This window comes from Equus przewalskii, chromosome 20, assembly GCF_037783145.1.
Source record: "Equus przewalskii isolate Varuska chromosome 20, EquPr2, whole genome shotgun sequence".
NCBI lineage: Eukaryota > Metazoa > Chordata > Mammalia > Perissodactyla > Equidae > Equus > Equus przewalskii.
This window is the reverse complement of record NC_091850.1, coordinates 25,657,707-25,681,306: the sequence shown is the minus strand read 5'-3', so window position 1 is coordinate 25,681,306 and position 23,600 is coordinate 25,657,707. Positions and strand designations below refer to the sequence as shown.

Below are 23,600 nucleotides of genomic sequence, written 5' to 3'. Positions count from 1 at the left end.
CTATACACTTAGAAAGAGTTTATATAGGATTAATATTGCTTCTTCCTTAGATTTTACCAATAAAGCTACATGGACCTAGAGTAGAGTATCTTGTGGAATTTTCAATTTATGAATTCAAGTTTTTTAAAAAGACAAAGACCTATCAGAAGTTCTTTTCTTTTTATGCCAGGTTGCGTAATTTGAGTCAATAAATTTCTCCATTTTATCCAAGTCATCAAATTGATTAGCATAAACTTTGTATTCATTTTCTATTGCTGCAACACAAATGACCAAAATCTTTGTAGCTTAAAACAACACACATCTATTACCTCACAGATTCTGTGGGCAGGCAAGCAGGTAGAGCTTAACTGGGTCCTCTGCTCAAGGTCTCACCGGGCTGCAATGTAGGGATTTGCAGAGCTGCATTCCTTTCTGCAGTTTGGGTCATGTGATTATTGGAAGAATTCAGCTCTTGAATTCCCCATCTTCTAGCTTCCTGTCATGTGTGGGGTTCTCTCGGCTCTTGGAAGCTGCCCATCACTTCTTACCATGAGGATCTCTCACAGGCCCTCTGGGAACAGGAAAGTTTACTTCTTCAAGGCCAGCAGGTGAATCTCTTGCACCAGTCTGATAAGACAGAGTATTATATAATGTCAAGTAATCATGAGAGTGACTATCCCATCATACTCATAGGTCCTATCCACACTCAAGGGGAGAGGATTAAACAGTGCAGGTATATTGGGGGTGGGAATCTTTGGCGCCATCTTAGAATTCTGCCTACCACAAAGTTGCTCCTAAATTCCCATGTTATCCTTTTAATTTCTGTAGGATCTATAATTATTTCCCTTCTTTTATTTCTGATATTGATAATTTGTGTTTTTCTGTCTTTTTTTTTTCTTGGTTAATCTAGTTAGAAATGTATTAATTGTTTAATCTCTTGATTGCATTGATTTTAATGAATTTTGTTTATTGATTTTCACGCATGTTTTTTCTTTCCTTCTTTTAGTTTATTTTGGGTTTCATTGGCCCTTCTTTTTATAGCTCCTTGAGATTGGATTTGGTAATTAGTTTCAGACTTTTTCTCTTTTCTAATATAAGCATTTGAAGGTATTTGTTTACTTCTAATCACTGTTTTAGTCACATTCTATACATTTTGTTTTGCATATTTGCATTTTGAGTAAGGTCAAAATATTTATTAATTTCTCTTGTGATTTCTTCTTTGACTCATACTTTATTTAGAAGTGTTTTATTTAATTTCCAAATATTTGAGGGTTTTCAAGATAGCATTCCACTATTAATTTCTAATTTAATTCAATTTTGATCAAAGAACATACACAGTATTACACAGAATTACACAGTATTTAAAATGTAGTGACTTTAATCCTCTAAAATTACTTTAGACTTGCTTTCTAGGCCAGAATGCGGTCAGTTGTGATATTTTTCCATGTGCATTTGAAAAGCATGAGGATTTTGCTGTTGTTGGATAGAATATTCTAAAAACGTCATTAGAACAAGTTGGTGAATAATTCTGCTCAAGTCTTCTGTATGCTCTCTGAGTTTCTGATTACTTGCTCTATCAATTACTGAGATAAGAGTATTGAAATCTCCACCCCTGCAACTGTGGATTTGTCGTCTTCTCCTTTCCATTCTGTCAGTTTTTGTTTGGTGTGTTTTGAAGCTTTATTATTACATACGTGCACCTTTAGAAACATTGTATCTCCCTGATCAGTTGACTCTTTATCATTACAGATTGCCCCTCTTTATACCTGATAGTCTTCCTTGTCTTGATGTCTTCAACTATTTGATATTAACGTTGCCACTCCAGGTTTTCTATCAATATTTGCAAAGCATTTCCTTTTTCATTTTACCTCTGTACATATCTGTGTCTTTGTCTTTAAATTGGATCCCTTGTAGACGACATAAAGATGGGTCATGCTTTTTTTCGCCAGTCTGGCATTCTCTGACTATTCATTGCAGTATTTGGAGCATTTACATTTGATGTAATTTAAAGTACAGTAAAGTTTGAATCTATTATCTTGCTATTTTTCTATTTTCCTGTACCTTTGTCGTTTCTTTTTCCTCTCTTCCTGTCTTCTTGTAGATGTAGTTTTTGTTTTGTTTTGTTTTACTAGTTGTTTATTCTGTATGCCTCTTTGTTTTATATTTTTAGTGGATGCTATAAGGCAGCCATGTCCAATAGACATATAATGCAAGTCAGGTGTATAATTTCAATGATCTAGAAATCATGCTAAAATCAATACAAAAGAAGAACAGGTAAAGTTATGTTAGCAGTATATTTTTAATCCAATACATCCAAAATATCATAGAGTAACATGTAATTCACATAATCAATACTGGTACAAACTGGCATCATATTTCTCCCACTGTGATGTGCTGAAAAGATTACACCATTTATGTGATTTTCTACCAAAAATGAATAATCTGAATGTAATTGTAGGAAGTATTCAAACAAAAATTGAGGGGTAGTTCATAAAATAACCAGCCTGTACTCCTCAAAAATTCCATTGTCGTGACAGACGAAGAAAGACTGAGGGACCGTTCCAGGTCAGGGGAAGCTAAGGAGATGCTATACCCAGATGCAGTGTGTGAGCCTTGATGGGATCCATGATCAGGAGAAATAAAATTGTTAAAAGGGACATTATAGGGATAATTGGTGAAACTGGATAATACACTGCAGATTAGATAATAGTATTGTATGAAAATTAAATTTAGCGCCCTTTATAATTTTACTCTTTTTATGTAAGAAAATATCGTTCTTTTTAATAGGTAATACAGCAATAATTAGAGTATATGTTCCTAATGTTTGCAGTTAATTCTTAAGTAATTCAGCAACAACAATAATAATAGATGCTAAATAATAATAGGTATTGTTATTTTATATACAGAATAAAATAAAACAAATGTGGCAAAATATGAAGGTCGGTGGATATTTAGGAGTACTTTGTACTATTCTTGCAACTTTTCTGTAAGTTTTCTTCAAAATAAAAACTTTAAAAATAGTACATTGAGAAAGATTGCTAGCTACATGATCAATCAAGAAACCCAAATCCACCGTATTTCTATGTATTAGACACAATTATGTATAAAACTAAGTTTAAGAGATAATGCCATTAGCAAATATATTAAAATATCAAATATATAGGAATATATTTAAATTAAAATGTACAAAATCTCTACATGTAAAACTATAAAACGCCAAAGAGAGAAATGCAAGAGCAAAATAGATAAGGGATATATCGTTTCATGGCTTAGAAGACTCAATACTGAAAAGATGACAGTTCTCCCCAAATTAATCAATACTTTCAACGCTATCCTAATAAATATCACAGTTATTGCTCCTTTTTAAATTGATGAGCTGATTCCAAAATTCACATGGAAGAGCAAAGGGCTAAGAATAGCCCAGGCATTTTGGAAGAACAAAGCTAAAGGTCTTATTAAGCAGATGTCAGAGCTGTGATAAAGCCATAGTAAATAAGTAATAAATAATACAGTAAATAAGACACCATTATTTTGGCCCAAGTTTGGACAAAATGACCAATGGAAAAGTAGAATCTAAAAACAAATGAAAATATATATTTATGAAAAATTAATAAAAATTTTTGGAAAAGTTAATAGTGAATTGTAGTGAGACCATTTACAATGGTCTTGTAAATAAACGTTGCTGTATCAGCTGGATAGGCACATAGCCAAAAATAAACTATGGCCACTAACTCACATCATACACAAAAAATCACTTCCATGTGGATTATGGGTCTAAATGTGAACAGTAAAACAACAAACCTTGCAGAGAGAAACAGAGAATTTTCATAACCTTTGAGTCAGCAAAGATTTATTAAACTGGAAAAATCATAAAGATCCAGTAATTTCAGTTCCAAGATGTTCTTCACAGTGTTGCATATAACTGCAAAAGAAATGGAATAACCTGAAATGTACAATAAATAAGAGTATAATGAAATAAGTTATGTGAAGGATTGATGGAATATTAGGCAACTACTAAAAAGTCTTGTAGAGAAACCAGTATATTTTATTTCTTTATTTAATTTTTTTTTTTTTTGAGGAAGATTAGACCTGAGCTAACATCTGCTGCCAATCCTCCTCTTTTTGCTGAGGAAGACTAGCCCCGAGTTAACATCCATGCCCATCTTCCTCTACTTTATGTGTGGGATGCCTACCACAGCATGGCTTGCCAAGCAGTGCCATGTCCACACTTGGGATCCGAACCAGTGAACCCTGGGCCGCTGAAGCGGAATGTGCAAACTTAACCGCTGTGCCACCAGGTCGTCCCCCAGAAATATCTTATAATACCATAAACATTAAACCAAAAGTAGAAAACATACCAAAATAGCTGTCTATTCATGTATTAATATTCACATATAAATTCATTCTCAGAATTGTACAAAATACTAGACCAAAATGGGTCAAAATATTAGCAATTTGTTTTTATGGATGATAGGTTACCATTTTCTTTATCTTTTACTGTTATCTACATTTCCTGCAATGAGAATATTAATTTTGTAATGAGCAAAATAACAGTATTTGATATGATGAGTGTTTCACTTTAAAAGTACAGTTTTCAGATATTTCTTCAGGCCACACATGAGCTGATCTGCTTCCTTCTGACTCTGAGTAATCATAAGCATATGAAATTGGTGCCTTGTAGATCTAGATAAGAGCTGAGCAAAATCAGTACGAATAGCTCTATTTTATAGCCTAAAAATAAAAAGATTTGGGAAAACCTGTTTGTGACATTGTGGGATGAATCCCTGGACAGATAATGATTTCTTCACATTTCACCTTCCAGATCTGTCTTTGGTTACAGAATAGTATTCCAGGATAGCTGTATGTGTGGTCAGTAGTTATTCACAAGGTGTGATTTAAGGGTTGCCGAGAAATAACTCAACAACAATATATACCCTATTCTAAAATGTAACAATTGGTCATCTGTTTCTGTAGGTTCCTTGAAGCCAAGGGCAACTTTTATTCACCTTTGAATTTTCACCACTGGCACATAGTGGGATGAATGAAGGATGAATGAAATATTAGAAAACCTCTAGTACTCACTGATCCTCTAAAATGCCAAAGCTTTTCCAAGGGCTGACACATTGTTCCCTAATACGTAAGAATATATAGTTTATCAGATTAACTTCTGTGTTGACAGACCATGAAAATGTCCACTACAGTCACTCCAAATTCAAATCTGGTATCTTCTCCACACATTCCTCAGAGAACCCCAGAAGGGATAAGGCTTCTAGATTTAGGGAGCAGGAGGGAGGTCTGGGTCTGTCAGACGATGGGATTTGACACTGATTTAAGTCAGAAATATGCACAGTTTGCAGGAAACTGGTGGAAATACATCACTATGACAGGAATGGTGCTTCTCACTCCAGATCTTCCGTCATGATTGCCAAATGCTCTATGTGCCTCAAAGTCTGGGAGGTCACATTTTACATCTGTGGTTAAGTTTTCACAACACCAAAAGTAACTCATGAATCCACTGCAGTGCTTAGCCAACGTAAGCAAAGCATCAGTCAGCTATGGCTGACTACAACTTGGTACTTCTCTGTATTCACTTACTTATTTACCCATTGGCTCAAACACTTACTCAGTACCTGTTATCAGCTAAATCCTACAAGGGATATAAACATGTATAAGACATGATCTGTCTTTTCGGTGGCTCCATGGTCCTCCCATAAAGAAGATCATTTCTCCTTCTCTTCCCTCTTTCCTTTTCTTCCTCCTCCTCCTCCTTCTTCTTGTACTTCGTATTATAGATTTATTGACTATACAATAGTCAATAAATGACTATGAGTCAACTGCACTGTTCAAGCATTTCATGTGTATGAATTCATTCAATCCTCACTATTCTCCGTTTTACAGAAGAGAAAACTGAGTCACATGGAGATTAGTTAAAGAATTTGCTAAAGATTAACAGCCCAACAAGAACTGGATTTGAAACCAAAAAAATACATCTTCAGAGTTTGAGCTTATCATTATATATGCATATATTACAATTGTATGTATAATATATACATTACAGTTGCATATATATGATAATATTAAATAGTAATTATAATTATATGTACAATATATAATATGTATATATATAGTATACATAATTTATGTCTATCTATCTATCTAAAACTAACGGCCTTCCAAATTTAAGAATGCTCTTCTGTTGGTTATGTCATTACATTATAAACACAATAAGATAAAAATCTCAGGACACCAAGAGACAGAAACTAGTCAAAGAGTTCCACATCCCATTTACTCCTTAGAACTACCCTATTACTCACACTGCTTTCAGCTCTCAGTCTGAAGGTGATCACGTCACTTTTCAGAAAGGTCCAGGTCCCAGTGTGACATTGCTTACTTCTGTGGCTGTGGGTCAAAGATCATGAAGGAGGGTAGAGGCATGGTGATGATGGTGCCTGGGCACCTATGGAAGAGATGTAGGACTTGGTCCATCTTCCCTCCTAGCAAAAGGGAGAGGGTTCTGACTTAGTTATGGAAGCTTGCCTGGGCCATAAGTGGCTAAAAATGAAATCTGAGAACAGTATCCCCTAAGGCTAATCTCAGAAGAAATTGCCCAGGGAAATTCCCAGTCCTTGCCCAGAGAAATTCCATCAGACTTTGAACAAAGGGAACAACTTCTCTTTAAATAAATTAAGAAAGCATGAATTCTCAAAAAGGGTATTTGCATACATTTTTCATCATCCCTCTGTGGCTGCCTACTTTACATAGAATGATGACCACAATTTAATACCTTTATTCAGGGTTTTTCCTGAGTTTTCCCAAGCATTCCCTATAACATCATACTGTATGGGGGGGAAAAAACAGGGAAAATGAAAGCTAAGTATTATAGAGCACAGAGGCAAGGAAATAGCACATCTTGATCGAATAGGTCAGGAAAATCTCCCTGGTTGAGAAGCATTTAGGTTATAAATAGAAGGTAAGAAATTGGAGGTGAGTGACTAGGTTAGGAGAAGGCTCCCAGGCTAGGGGAGAGTTGTGATACCTTGGCTAGAGGTGGTGGAGATGGAGAGGAAGGTACAAGATCCAAAGATACTAGTAATATAGAGATAATGATAGAAAACTGCTTGGCATGTGGAGGATCAGAGAGAGGTGAAAATATAAAGATTCTGCCTAAGTGTCTGGTGTGAGTGTTTAGAAGAATTGGTGATGTCATTGTCAATGCAAATAATCCATAGTGATCTTTAAATCAAAATTGGGGTGAGTTTATTAGACGCTAGGTCTGAGGACTATAGCCCGGGGCCTTCCTTCCCCAAGGAAGGAATGGCATCAAAGGAGTGGGGTGTACAGTGGTCATATACCTTTTTGGAATGAAGAGCATACATCCCATATGACAGAAAGATGTCTTTTACTACTGTCACGAGATGCTTAACTGGCACAATAGGTCAGTAGTCACAAGCTGAGCACAGCAGATCAGCAATTAATCCTTAGTTTCCAGGAGGGGATGCTTATCCTTAAAGAAGTGCTGATATGGAGGGAAGTTACATCCCTATCTTTAAGGGCATCATTCTTGTCTTTAGGACATAGTAAATGTTTAAAGCAGATGTACAATACCTGCGCAACAGGCCATGTCAGGCCCTTTTGGAGAAAAAAAAACAAGGTCAAGCTGAATTAGTTTTATACCAAAAGGCTTCCTCATATACTCCAGTATATCCTATTGTTGTTCATTTATTTATCACTACTAAGGGAAAGAATGAAATCCCTTTTTTTTTTTTGTGAGGGGAAAAAAAGTATTGGGCTGATTAACTTTCAGGTGCTGGTCAGATATGCTTGTGGGGATATCCAGTGGGCTTCCACATGAAAGGGACAAGCGGTCAAAGCTGTAATTGTCGGGCTCAGTTTTCTGTGATGCCTTATAGTCTTCTAAGAGCTTATTCAATTTGATTCTCACAAATAAGCCCATTAGGCAACCAAGAAAGTGATACTTTCTCTCAACTTACAAAATTTCAAAGTTGAGGCATCTTGGTGAGAAATTTTACGTTGTCTACGGCAGAACTGGCAACCTGAAGATTCCTGCTTCTTTCAGTACTTTTATGCCACAAGCCACCATGTCACAGAGACTGAATATATTATCAATCAAGATATTGCTGAGATCATGTAGAAGGAGTCTAGCCCGCTGTAAAGAGAAAACCAATCACTTGGTTCTCAGTGCATTTCATATAGGTTATTTGAAGGAAGAATAAATGTTGACCATTATCTCTCTCTTTTTTCTTTTTGTGAGGAAGAATATTTTAGAATTTTTATAGGAGCCTGAAAAGGCTACTTCTTAAACAATAGAATTAGTTTAGTATTGTTAAACTTTAAACTGTAATTAAAAAGCAAAATATTGATTCTGTGTCTTAAGATTTAAAATTCATTGCACTTTCAGAGAATATGAAACAATAGTATAGCCAATATTGAGTATGAAATGGAGAAGCCGTTTTTCTACACACACAGCATTCAAAATTCCCCTGTTCTGTCTGACCACGAGGTATTCTCTCTGCTTGATTGTTATCTATTTAAAGAGGCTGATACGGCACATTAATAGTTCCTAAGCGCTTCTATAAACGTCCCTCACGTTTTTGTGCCAATTTGATATGGTAAAACATGTTTAAGAAGGAGGAGGAGGAGGAGACTAATATTACTGCGCCCTAAATAATCCTTCCTCACAAATGCTTGTCAATGATTATGTTCATCAAAATGTAAATATGTGGGATGGTAAAGGGGAAGACTGGAGCTCTCACTCAGACCCACGTTCATTACATATTAGACTCTCATCTCAGCTCTACAGAATGAAACCAGGAAGCTCAAAAATGAAATACAATGATGAGCTATACACCAAGAAGACATTCATACTCTGTTAATAGTAGTAAAATATTTTCGTTATGTTTACTTTTTAAACGAACTGCAAGCAATAAACATTGAGTTTGAATCTGCCATATATGGATAAATTGACCTGTTATTGAGATTTCCTAACTCATGTAAAGTAAATATAGGTTGAGATAGACAATGAAAAATTTATATATCATACTATGTTTAAACACATTACTGTATATATGCCTCTTCCACATTCAAATTGTTTTGATGTCCCTTAGCTTTATAATTTCTTATAAACCTTATACATCATTTTTCATGAAATTAATAATGAAAGAGTAACATCATAAGGATAAAGAAGGAGAGTCTACACAGACATCCATAAGCTGGGTGGGAGAGACATGATCAAGGTTACTATCAGGCAGGGTGTGAAGAATTTTAACTGTCATCTACATCCTTAGAGCCAAGATTATGGAATCCTTTATAATCAGCAGGTCAATTAACTTGATAACCTTCAGAATGGGTGGGCCATTTGTTTATGACTTGTCTAAGCAACTACATTTTGAAAACCATAGCTTCCCTAAATTGATAACTATAAAGATATGTAAGCATTATATGTGCTTGTTAAATAAAGTTAAATATATATAATCGATAGACGAGTCAATATGGAAGCGTAGGACTAAAGTTTTACTTTACTTTCTCTGCCTCGTCTCATTTTCTCCTTAATCTTTTTTTATATCACTAATATTTAGGAGACAAGGTAAATTCAGGGCAGAGATGATTCTATAAAACCATGCTTCTGGTTTATATTATCAGACATACTTCTTTAATCCGTGACAAGATGTGCTTCAAACTGACGCAGAAAACATTACCAAAGAGGACGGCTGAGGTTAGACTGTTCATAAATAATTATAAACAAATGAATTGTTTACTTAGTCTGTAATGTTTGGGGAGTCAATTATGTTCCAATTTTCAAAGCCCTGCAACCACTCCATCAGTGTGCTACCCAATTCTTTTCCCTATGCAAATTGCAGGTTCTTACTGCATCACACTCATGTCTCGCAATTAAAGCTTTTCAGTTCCTCGTATGTTATGCTCCACTAATTTGAAAGAGGGCACAGCAGTAATGAACTCATCAATAAGTCCCCTTAATTTCAGCCTTCGATTGTGTGATAGTGCCCTGGAGAAGTATATCCGGGGCTTAGTAAATGGGTCTAGCTGTGTCATTATTTCAGAGTGTGTCAAGAAGCCATTTTATATACGCATTAGATAGATGACAGGCAGACTTCTTTCCCTTTACGTAACGTATCTCCTGGTATGTAAGCAAAGAGAAGCGTTACTCTCATAGGTTATTTAATGCCACTCACGTATTCCTGTGACCTGAAAGAAACACAAGTCCACATGTTCCATAAGGATGAGTGGGTGGGCCTCCAAGATCAGTTTGGACATATTATGGGTAACAGTTCATTTTAAAGTCCCTCTTTGTTACCTAAGAGCTCCTGCAGCCATCAGCATCTTGCCTCTAACTCCTCGTAACTTTACCTTATTTACTACTACGTTCTTTTCACCCCAGATTTTACTAGATTTATACTATCATGTAAAAAAATCTTTTTGTGGATTGAAAAATAATCCAAATATTGCAGAATTGAATAAAGGAAAATAGCAAGTTCTTCTCACTGGCTCTTCCCTGCCACTGCCCACTCCTGCCACAGTGCCAGTCCTCACGGGAAACACTCAACAAATTCGTGTAAATACACCAAGACCTTTGGGACTTACACACATAACATATATTTTTGAATATTTCCATAAAATCATATCATCCTGTTGTATATGTAAAAATATTTACTTAAGCATATATCATAGGTGGGAACTTCGGAGTCACCTGATATTCTTGAACAGCAACGTAATATTCCTTTGTATGGCCATAATGTAATCTCTTTAATCAACCCCTCATAAAGAATATTTTTATTGTTTCCAATTCTTTAATTCTATAAATATGCTGCAGTAAACATCATTGTACATACACGTCGGCATAGTATTTATTAGCAATCATTTATATAATTTTTACAATCTTCCCGGCACTGTTACAAGTCCTCCACTTATTCAGTCCTCATAACAAATGTTTAAACTCAGTACTATTATTATCTTCTGTTTGGAATCAGAAGAAAAGGCGTCACAGAAAAACCAATTTTCTATATAGCTATTAAGCGACAGAACTGCAATTCAAACTCAGGGTTTCTGGCTTCAAAACCGAAACTCTTAACCACTGTGTAGCGCTGTCTCTAAATGCCTTTGCTTTAGGTGAAGGTCCAAAATTTTAAAATCCATCTCTGCTTTGTTCTGGGTGTGATTAGACGCTTAATTACCAGCCCACCGTCAGATTTTAAAGTCTTTTCCTTGATACCAAGCCTTGGTGGACAAATCATTCTCTTGATCATATCCTGAGAATTCTTTCTTTTCAGCCCAGTCCTGGTTCCCCTACTCCAGAATTTCAACCCTGCTTCTGTGATTTGAGCCCACCCATAGCCTTGGCTTGGAAACAAAAGAAAAGTTTTTATCACAGTCATCATATAAAGAGCTGTGAACAGTTGGTGTCAATTATGATACAGTACTTGGGAAAAGCTATGAATATTTAGGACTCTAAAGAATATCTTTGTCACAGAATCATTGACCTGAGCTTAATATGTGGGTTTGTGACCTTGTAAGTCAATTTCCTCAACCATGTAGTGAAGAAATTTACCTAAATTACCCCTGAGATCTCTTTCAGCATTAAAATTCAGTATTAAGTCTCTAGGTTTCCTGATTCAATTATTCAGATACTTGTTATCCAGTTTGTAGGTTTCTCCTGAACCTGTGAATCTAGCCCGCCTAATCATTTCAGCCATCATAAACATCAAAACAAGCAACGCAAACAAGCCATCAATTCTAACTTTACTGATCTGGCTGAGCTTACGGACTGGTGTAAATAGATGAGTGTCTTCTCCTTCCTCTACCTAGAAGAATATTACTCAAGAACATTAACATGAAATGGTCACTATAAGTAAAACAGAATCCATGATATGGCATTTTAGGATTATTTTTAATAAGCTTTAGGCAAAGCTGCATTTGGTGTATAATTTGAAAGTGTCCCCTGTTTTTGTGCAGGAAAGCTTGCGTCCTTGGGCCAAGACCAGTCACTGAGGTGGGAGCCAGCCAGGTTTTCAGACTAAGCAGTATGAAAATAAAGGAGCTGTGAAAAGAGAAGGAAGTCAATAGTTGAGAACTAAAGAAACATTCCACATGAAATGGCATTTCATGAAATGCCGCATGAAATCGTGCAGGGTTTGGGGCACAAAGCAGAAACCAGAGGCTGAGCAAGTAGATTTGGGTGTGAGCAGGTGATGGAGTACCATGACAAAGATTATTTTGTAAGGAGAGTTTATAGCCTTGCCCAGGGCTCAAGATAACATATTGGTGAATCTGGACAGGACCTATTTATTAAAGTGAAATTTTAAATATTATGTGGCAGATGCATTCTAGGAAAAAAATAAAGGATGAAAAAAATATTTTTTAGAAGCCATTTTTGTTATTTAAATCCCAACTCATGTTACTTGTGTGAGCTCAGAAAAATCTCCTAACTTCTATGAGCCTCCATCACAAATTTATCAAAGGAAGAGGTTGGAGATCTTTTTACGAATATTAGCTGAGTTAACACATTTGTCAAGTATTTGTCAACTGTAAATACCAAGCAATATAGGAATGATTGCTTTTGTTATCATCATTGGATTTCAAGTTCTCAAAGTCAAACTCCATCTGTGTGAATACTTATTACTGGGTTGCTCTCCTGCTATCCTTTGGCTTTTGCCTGTATTCACTCTGTACAAGTGACATGCTTCAGCTGGTCCATAAGTGGCCACCAGAGAAAATAATGCAATGAATTTTATTTGTTCCTTGGTATTTTCAACCAGCTGTTCTTCTCATAGATTTCAAGATCTGATCTTTCAGATTTCATAACCCATTCATTGAATTACTGGAACATGATTCTTGTCTTTGAATCTTGCCTGATATTTTCATTTTCTTGTAATTTCTTTTCCAGCTTTTGACACCAATAATTATAGAGCAAGGGGGAGGTGGATTCCTTTAAGTCGTGAAGCAATAAAATCCAACGATTAATTATCTAGATTTTTTTTCTCAAGCATTGTGCAACTACTGCATGTTACTGGCCTACAAACCATCAGCATTCACCGAGATTGATTAGAACAATTTGAATTTTAGAAACTGAGGTATAAACAATGCATTTTTTGAGTAAAGGAGGACATTCACAAGAATAATATACACATCAAGGTTATTTCTATCATATTTATTCTAAGACATTTCAACAAGATGTGTGGTCCCCAATTGCCTTTCCTGGAACCAGCACTAGGCCAGTTGCATCAGAATCATCTTGGGAGCTTTGAAAAAAAGTGACTAAATCCTCAAGCCCTGCTGCTGAGTTATTGAATCATAACCTCTGGATATGGAACTCAGGAATATAAGTAGTGCTGAAAGTTTCTCAAGTTATTCTGATATCAAGCCAGGTTTGGGTAGCACCTTTGGGTACCAGATTTGATAATGTACATGTAGCTCAGGTTTGATTTCCTAAGTCTAGGCATTATGTATCTCTTTACATTAAGTAGCTGTGAAAGATTAATTTTTTCAACTGCATAGGTCCATCTCATAGCACAATGTATGGCACATGGTACTTACTTAAGGCAGTATTCAATGTATAAAGACTGAAGTCTACAGAATTTTATCAAAAAAATTTTTTTTTCTAAGAAAGATTTGCCCTGAGCTAACAGCTGCTGCCAATCTTCCTCTACTTTGTATGTGGGTTATCACCACAGCATGGCTGCCAATGAGTGGTGTAGGTCCGCGCCTGGAAACCAAACCCAGGCCACCGAAGCAGAAACTTAACCACTAGGCCACAGGGCCAGCCTCTATCCAAATATTATTTAAGACCAAAACTCAGAGTAAGATAAAAAAGAAAGGAAAAATGAGTAACACAACTGAGGCTACGTACAATTTCCGTTGTTGTTATCTAAACAACTGAATTTCTGCAGCTACTCAAACTTATCTACAGTTCTTTTCCATTGAAATAAAAAATATCCAAAAGGGAGGGGCTGGCCCCGTGGCCGAGTGGTTAAGTTCGTGCACTCCGCTGCAGGCGGACCCGTGTTTCCTTGGTTCACATCCTGGGCACAGACATGGCACTGCTCATCAAACCACGCTGAGGCAGCGTCCCACATGCCACAACTAGAAGGACCCACAACGAAGAATACACAACTGTGTACCGGAGGGGCTTTGGGGAGAAAAAGGAAAAAGTAAAATCTTTAAAAAAAAAAAGTAGCTAAAAAGGAAAATAGGATCCACGGAAAATCATGTACAACCTTGGATGTAGACAGAATAAAACTTTCAGACACTGTGAGAAAGGATTTGGTCTGTGAATAAAGTCATTCAAAATACATTGGGGAAAAGTTAAATTCTTTAATTTATATAAAATTAAAACCAAGTCTACTATTTGAATCAGTGATTGTCATAAAATAAATTGAGTTATGTAATCTTACTAAAGAAATGATGCTTTGGAGACAAATTTGCTTAAAATGTCCCATTTCTCTTTCTGGTCCTCTTGACCATAAAAAAGTTATTTAGGCAAATAATTTCTAATTTTAGGAGACTCAATCCCTCTTCCCTAATACTGGAACAACTCAATTAGTTTTTATAAATTACTGAAGGAAGGATAGAATCCAATGCACTCATGGCTCGGAGTATGAAATATACATTGGTTTTACTCATTTAAAACACTAATTTTTCAAATATCGTATTCTTCTTCCCAATATCTAATAGGCTAATTATTTCCAGGTCATTAGAGCAATCTTATGTATTTTCATTTTAGAGAGATTTTAACATCTACCATTTCTCCAAGGTTAAACCCATTCTCTCTTTTCTTAAGGAATATGTGTTAAGTTTTGTAAAGTACTAATTTTATTCCCCATGTAGCACAAAATCTCAAACATCTTTGGTTTTTAAATAAATTAATAGTTTAAGTATTTAGACAAGCAGAGCTCCAAGAAAAATATTTTTAGTCAAATTGAAACACTCCTATTCTAGAACTTCCATTTCCAAGCACTGAACCATAAAAGCAGAAAGATTCCCCTATACTAAACTAGCACTGAAGGATATTACCCCCAAGATACATAGCAGTCACTAGTCTCACCTTATGGAGCATCTTTTTTAATCATCTAGGAGAAAATCCTATCATAAGACTATTGCTAGACTCTGTCAGAGGACTAAAATGGATCTGCATATGAAGTTGTAGACACAAAAGGATTATTGCTTTCTTCAGTTTATCTTTTCAAACGTGTGGTAGATTGTAAAAACGACCGCGAATCTTCCGTTCCTACGTTCACCCTTGTTATGTGACATTGGAGCATCTCCCATCAAAAGTTGGAATCTGTTTCTCACCCCTTGAGTCCAAGTTGGCCAGACAACCTCCTTTGGCCAATGAGACTTTAACAAGCCTGCCCCAAACAGGGGCATCAAAAAATGCTGTACATTGGGCTCCACCCTCTATTGCTGATCCTGGAAACCCTGAAACTGCCACCATGTGGACAAGCCTGGAATGGCCTGATGGATGAAGAGAGACACATGGCCCTGTTACCCTCATCAGCCTAGCTGTCATCCTAGCCAACAGAGACAGCTGCTAGACTATAAGGCCATCAACTGCCATCTGAGTAAAGAAACATGAGTCATCACAGATAAAGAACTGCTCAGCTAAACACAGCCCACATTGCTGCGACAGAGAATTGTGAGCTAAACCAATGGTTGTTGTTTCAAGCCATTAAGTTTTAGAGCAGCTTGTTAAGCAACAAAAACTGTCTGACACAAGGAGATAAATTCAAATTCATAACAAGCAAGAGGCAGAGGAGAAAGTAGAGTTCTGCTCTTGTTTGGTTACTCCAGGAAAACCTTTAGAGTCTATCAAATGGAGGGGTCATCCCAGCACACCAGACCCTGCATGGTTCTTTGGTTCTTTACAAAAGAATAACAAAGGGAACTAACATTTGATGCATGTCTTCTATGTATTAGACATGGCCATAGTTTTATGTCCATTATCTCATATGATCTTTGCAGCAACGCATGAGTTAAGATGCAGTATTGCTAGTTTAAAGATGAGAAAACTACAGCTTAGAGTAGGTGCCCCAAAGCTACACACTTAGAAGGTGGCATAACTGAAATTCTAATGCAGTTCTGGCTATCTCCTAAGCCTATTAAATTGGGCCATAAACGCAGCCCCGCTGGGAGAAACCAGTGTGACTTTCTAAACAGTTGATTGAATGCCTGGCACAAATTCAGTCAAGGTTTGACTTGGAGTTGGTTTCTCTGGTCACACTGTTAACAAAGTTAACTTTCTGAAAGACAGACCTGGTCTCATCACTTTTATGTAAAAGATTCTCTCAGAACCTTGAGGTACCCCTGTCATGCCTTCTCTTGGACTCAATGCTCCATTACTTAAAAACTAAACACAGTTTCCATGACACCTCAAGCTCTTTTTTCCTTTAGAAAAAAGTTAACAAAGCATTCCAAACATAGAAAATTAGAGGATAGCATAATGAAAATTCATTTACCTATCATTGAAATTTGTCAAATCATTTCACATATTTAGTTTTTCTTTTTTTTTATGAGATATACATATAGAAGAATTACAAAAGATATATACACAGTCTTTAAAATATTTGTAAAATAAATATTTATTAAATTGCGCTAAGGTCCAGGGCCACAGAGAGTGGAGGTAAACTCTGGTGAAAAAAAAACATTAAAATTGTGTCCCCAGCCAGGATGGGCCTGCTAAAATGTGGTTACAAGATGATCGGTATTGATATACACAACACAGTCTGGCGCCAGACCCACTTCTGGATTCTACTGTAGGAATTTGTATCTCTCTAAAAGTTTTTGAAGATGTCCAGGGTTTACATTACACACCTTTTATTAACCACAATCTACCTTCAAATACTTGTATACTGCTTCACATGTAATACAAAAACATTACAGCAGTAGATTCCTCCCTCTGTTCATTTTGCTACTGTTGTCATACATTCTACTCCTACATGTGCTAGAAACGTACAATACATTCCCACTAGTTTTGTTTTAGAGGATCAATTATCTTTTAGGACAATTGGAAATAATAAAATAAAATAGTTTTTATTTCTTTTATTTATATTGTTTATAATGCTCTTCCTTTCTTTGTAGAAATTCAAGTTTCCATTAGATGTCATATGTCTCCTGCCTGAAGAACATTATTTTATATCTCTTATAGTTCAGATCTGTGGATAATGAATCCTCTGTGTTTCTGTTTGTTTGGAAATATACTTTTCTCTACTTAATTTTTGAAAAATAATTTTGCTTTGTTTAGAATCCGGGGTTGACAATCTCTCTCTTTTCTTTCAGCACTTCAAACAGGTCAGTACATTGTTTTCTGCCTGGCATAATTTCCAATGAGAAATCTGCCTCAATTCTTACCTTTGTTCCTCTGTATGTAATATGACCTTTTTCTCTGGCTGGCTTTGAGATTTTCTTTTTATCTTTGGTTGTCAGCAGTTTGAATATAATATGTCTAGTTGTAGTTTTTCACTAATTACTTAGGGATTTAGCCTGTTTGGTGCCATCTTATCTTCTTGGATCCATTGTTTGATGCTTTATTTTTGGAAAATTTATGCTTTCAAATATTCCTTCTGTTCAAGTTTCATCTTCTCTGCCTAGGATGTCAATTAAAAGTATGTTAGACCATTTTATATTGTCCTACAGTTCTCGGATGCTATGTTCTGTTTTCTTCACTTTTTTTTCTCTTCGTGTAGCAGTTTGAGTAATTTCTGATTACTTATCTATAAGTTTGATTCTTTCCTCAGTAGTGTTCATTCTACTGATGAGTCCATTGAAGGCATTCCTCATCTTTATTACCATGTTTTTCATTTTTACATGAATTTTACACTAGATCCTTTTTGTATAAATTATGACTGTTTTAAATTCGCCATCTATGGTTCCAAAATCTGGGTCATATCTAAGTTTGGTTAGGTTGATTGCTTTTCTGCTTCTCAATGTGCTGTATTTTTCTTGCCTCTTTGTGTTTTGCAGTTTGGGATTGAAAGCTGGATATTTTGTATAGGACAGTAGAGTCTGAAGTAGATAGTGTTTATGCATATAAATGGGCATACTTCCCTTTGCTTGGCTTTTAGCTTTGGGAGTAGATTCAATCTGGACAGAAGATGAGCTGCATCTTGGTTTTGTTGTTTCTATAATTACTCTCAGTGCACTACAAGTTTCAGATTCCTTTAGCATTACCTGTAGGTGAGGGCTGGTTTCCAATTTTCTCAATGTTATCCTTTCACTGTCAGCTCTAGGCTCTTCCTTTGAGTGTGTACCTCAGAGAAGTTCCTTCTCCATGCTCTTGACTCTCCTCTAGAAGTAGACTGCTGTTGTTTGCTACTCAGTGTTTGCAAAGGTGATATTCAAGAGTAAGAAGGAAGAGAGTGTTATTCTCTGTTGTCCTAGTTCAGCTAGTCTTAGACAGACACTGTGTCTGAGTCTTGCCTGTGGGCCTTAGTGATTCTGCCCTTTTTCTTGTAGTAGGTAATTTCTAATGGTTTAGGCCTATGATGCATTCTTTTCCCATCCCCACAAGAAGAAGTTTCTGGGTTTCTTTCATTTTTTTCCTATTTTCTTCCCTTAGTAGCAATAGCCTTTCACTGTGTCCTGAGACAGACAGTGTTTGCTGATCTCCCCATAGTGGTTTAAGGCTTTTGGTCCATAGAGGAGATAGAAGAGAAGGATATGTGTGAGGGTTCATGCATTTCCCATAGTAGCTGCTGCTTCACACATCTAGGCCTCCACCACAGGGAGGCTTTTTCTGCACTCCCCATCCCCATGTCAAATCTTGTGATCCTTCAGGGAGCATCCATGGAGAATTCCCTTGAGTCTGCAGGCCCAGGGGTTCTATTCTCTCACATTTGCTCACATTCAGCTTTTGACAATTCATAAAAATTTTAGTTCAATTATTCTAATGTGTTTGTATGGTGTCTGAAGTCTCTTTCTCCTATGCTATGCTTTGGTAAGCAATTGCTTGCATTCTCTTTCTCCTTGGAGATGTCTGTCTTTCCTTAGACTTCAGGCTAGTTGATTGCCCTACAATCTTAGCTCCTAATTGGAGTCCAGAAAGGTTGTGATTTTGTAGATCATCTGGCCTTTTCACGTCATAAAAAGAGGAATTACACTCTCTACAGCTTTACACATTGTAAATGAATTCTACCTTAGTAATTTTTACTGATATTCTCTGTTTTTGCCTGCCATTGTCCGGATCAAATAATAGAACATTGCAAGTCTCCTATCCCCCAGAAATTTTAATAGGAAATGCCAAATTATTTTCCAAAGTAGTTGTACTAGTTTACACTTTCACCAGCAGTGGATGAGAGTTCCCGATGCTCCTCATCTTTGCCAATGCTTGGTATTGTCAGACTTTTTAATTTTTACCAACTTTGTTGTATAAATTCGTATCTCATTTTATTCCCCCAATGACTAATGAGGTTCAGCATATTTTCATTTGTTTCTTGGTCATCTGGGTTGTGTTATGTGAAGTTCCTATTCAAGATTCATTCTCATTTTATCTTCAGGAAAATGGATTATCTATGTTTTTCATCATGGTTGACTTTCTTTTTCTTATTGATTTGTAGGAATTCTTTATATATTCTGGTTACTAACCCTTTAGTTATATGTATATGTGTTGAAAATAGTGTCCCTCACATTATGGCTTGGCTTTTGCCCTTTTTATGATACTTTTGATGGAAATAAGTCATCAAATTTAATATAATGAAATTTCCCAAACTTTTTCTTTATTGTATTACTTTTTGTGTCTTGTTTGAGAACTCCTTCCCTAACTAAATCCATGAAAATATTATCCTGTTACCCCATAAACTCACAAATCTTATAAACTCATATAAACATATTATGTTCTGCCTGCCATATATAGCCTTCATCCATAGAGAATTGATTATTTTTTTACAATAGTCATGTTCTCTACCAATCAGTGTGCACATGACTCTTTGTATATCCTCCTCCTATTCATTTTACAGGAATCCATTCAAATATTATCTCCCTGGTGACTCTTTCCATTAAGTCATAGTGTATTGCTTCAGACTTGTTGCTTTCCTAGGAGGAAGTCATCCAACAATGATTTTTTAGAACAAACTGTGTTCTGGGCAGTAGACTAAATTCTGGAGGCACAAAGAAAAAGTTACAGCTACTGCCTTCAGCATTTCTTAGCCCACTTCAGGATTTCTTTTTTGCTTTTCTCTTTTTTGAAGCCCTAAGTCCTTGGGCAGTCTTAAACCTATGTTCACGTTCTTAAAATATTATTTTTATATTTATAAAAATAAAGCAAACAACATAACAAAGGAATCTAATGCATTAGAATAGTTACCAAAAGGTTAAAAATTATGATACAGTAATATATATGCTTCTTAATAATCATAGTAAATAACAGGGTCTAGGGTCAATTAGAATAATTACTGTAATTTTGGAGTACTGTTGAGGCTGAACAATATTTTGAGATATCTGCAACTATCATAATATGATATAAAAATAGCATATTTATTGGTGACAAAGTCACAGGTACTGCTAATACTACTGTGACTTGTTGCCTGTAGTCATAATTGAAGGCAGTGCTAAATTTTATTCAATTTTAGTGAAAATAAAGATGCCATTTTTTTCCCACTCAAGTTTGAGACTCTGTATTCTGTGGCATCAGGTTAAGGATCCCTGGTCTTCTGGAGAAATTTGAAACGTTTGTGATCTTGGCCTGCAGTAAGATATACCTTTGACATCACAAAAAAGAAAAAAAATAGTTTAAAGCTTCAACACTTATCCTTCCTATATGTAATGCAGTCTGTTTTCCATTCTATTCCAGTTCATTTTTTAAAATTCTGGATGAATCCCACTAAATTTATTTCACAATTTGCTAATGGAATATCAGAAGTCTGAAAACACTGAAAGAGTTCAGCCTCATATTATTCTTTAAAAACAAAAGAGTTTCTTCTTCCATATATCAAGTTTTATTTTTACAAAGCTCTTTTAGAATTTTCCTTTTTGTAATGTAATTATGGTTTTTCATGTCTGTTACACTGAACCATAACAATGTATTCATTTACTATTTTATTTTCACGATTCTTTTGATCTAATGGCCTCGTAAAGATTGAATCAAAAGCTATAATACAACATCCTCATCTCATGTTATCAGACACACACAGAGTAGAGACATTAACGTGCCAAACTATTAGCTGCCTAAATGTGATTTGGCTCACTAGATGGGCATTAGTCACACATTTCCCATAATCACCCACCACATGGAATGGAATCTCCAGCTATTCCAGGGTCACTCCCTACTGTTAACCAACCTGAGAGAACATTTATATGTAATCTTAACAGAGGGCATGTGAATTCCCCCACGGCCCATCAATTCCACCAAAACTGAAGTATTACCTGTCCAACATTGGGCTCTGGGCTCAGTTGTCAGAGTGGGATTGTGTATGGACTAAGATTTCCAGATTTTAACTCATTGATATCTTAAGAAAAGAGCTGCTCCAGAGGCATGAAGGTGAATTGAGTCTTTCAGGGCCCTCAATCTTTCGATCCTATTCTCAACTTTCTTTGCCACTTAAGGGTAGCCCTTGCTCTTCCTTCACACAGCATCCTTCATCATTCTCCTTTTTCTCCCTCTAGCATGTCTTTACAAGCCTCCTTCACACTAAACAGTGCACTATTAAAATGCAAATACTCTTACTAAGAGAAATACAACTGTAGAATTTCGGGGTTAAGCAAGCAGATAGGGAAGTTTTAGGCAGAAGATGAGCTCATGAATAGGTTTTCGACAGATTTGTGTCACACATTGAAAACATAACTCTCTGGTCCCATCACACATATTAAGAGCCAACGTTACTTATCAATGAAAGAAAATAAATCTCACTGGCTTGGATATATAATAGTTTTTCACAATTGAAATCAGATCTAGGCTTTGTGGGCTAAAAGGTAGCAACATGATTACATTATTACTGTGTACATTTACCTGTCTTCACATCAACTGGGAGGTTTTATAAGAACAATACATTTTCAATATACTAATATGGAAGAACATTTTAGACAAGTGAAAATTTAAATTTTCAGTAACTTTAGCCTAAAAGTAAATAAATGTTAACTGTTTTGCTTTTTTCCTTGTGAGGAATGTACATTAAAGAAAAGTTGCTAGGTGACCTAAAGTTCAAGTAGGCTCTTGTATGTAGGTATTAAAAATTCATTTCTTTAACATATATTTGTAAAGTATCTACCAAGCGCCAGAAACTTTTTGAACACTGAAGAAACACCAAGGAATAAGATTGAGAGCACTATTGCACTTGGAGGATACAGTAAATAAATATATATGCATCACAATGTACATATTTGAAATTAAATATTCAGTGAGAAAATACTATAATAAAAAAATTGTTTCAAAATTGGAAAATATATATTTGCTAACAGCCATACCATATGAATGGGATTAAGCTTTCTTGCTTCTAAAACAATTTGTATTGTTTTTCTTACTATTACTAACATAGGTTCATTGTAGAAAAGACAGAAATGTATCAAGAGTGACAATGATAATATCATGGTTAACCTTTACTGAGACTTGTACCACATGCTTTTAACGTAGAATCTCATTTAACCTTCATGAATATCCAATGAAATAGGTATAACTATTAGCCCTATTTTATACACAAGAAAATTGGAACATGAATGGATTAATTTTTCCAAAGTCTACTTACCTTGAGTGGCAGCTTCTGGAGTACAAGCAAGACGTGCACGTCATCTGTCTCCAACGTCCATGTCATTAGCCATTATACCATTTGTTGAAGTTCAGAGAATCACTCCCCAAAGATGTCTACACCTTAATCCACGGATCCTGTGTTAAATGGAAGAAGGGACTTTGAAGATGAAACTAAGGTTGCTAATCAGTGGAATTTTAGAAATTCCTGGATTGCCCAACCAGGTTCAGTCTAATCCCTCAAGGCCTTAAATTCAAAGAAATTTCTGCAGCTGGGTTCAGTAAGAGGGATACCATGGAATAAAAAGGTAGGAGAGATGTAAAGCATGAGACAGACTTCCACCCACAGTTGCTGACTTTCAAGATGAAGAGGCCATGAGCTAAAAAATGCTGAAAGTCTCTAGAGGCTGAGAGCAACCACTGGCAACAGCCAGCAAGGAAGTGGCAGCTTCAGTCCTCTAACCAACCACATGGAGCTGAATTCTTTCAACAGCCTGAAAGAGCCTAGCAGTACGGTTTCCTCCAGAGCCTTCAGGTAAGAGCCCTGGCTGGCCAACACATTGATTTTGGCCTTATGGGACCCAGAGCAGAGAAATCAGCTGGGCCTACAGGACTTCTGACCTACAGAACTGTGAGATGATAAATATACGTTATTTTAAGCTCTAAATTTGTGTTAATTTGTTATACTAGCAACAGGCAAGGAATGTGCTATTCTACCTCCCAATAAACAAAAAAGTCTCTAATCCCACCACCCAGAGATGATCATTGTAGCATTTTAGTGTATATCTTTTTCTCCATCTTTGTATGTATATAAATATATCGGCATAAATTCTAGCTTATGCTGAACATACTATTTTTAACATCCTTTCTTTCAAACCCAACATTTCATTGTGACTCTCTTCTCGTGTTTTTAAACATT

The 23,600-nt window shown here is 36.0% G+C and overlaps 1 long non-coding RNA gene across 2 annotated transcripts; it reads right to left on the bottom strand.

Annotated features, from left to right (window-relative positions):
- Positions 1-219: 219 nt before the first annotated feature.
- LOC103555179 (uncharacterized) lies at positions 220-23,141 on the bottom strand. 2 transcript variants are annotated; one of them, XR_011530349.1, is made up of 4 exons: positions 22,683-23,141; positions 3,781-3,901; positions 1,746-2,227; positions 220-606 (listed from the first exon to the last, which is right to left on the bottom strand). It is a non-coding gene; the product is annotated as an uncharacterized lncRNA (long non-coding RNA). The 2 variants fall into 2 exon arrangements; XR_011530348.1 differs by lacking the exon at positions 220-606 and having other exon boundaries at positions 829-2,227.
- Positions 23,142-23,600: the final 459 nt, after the last annotated feature.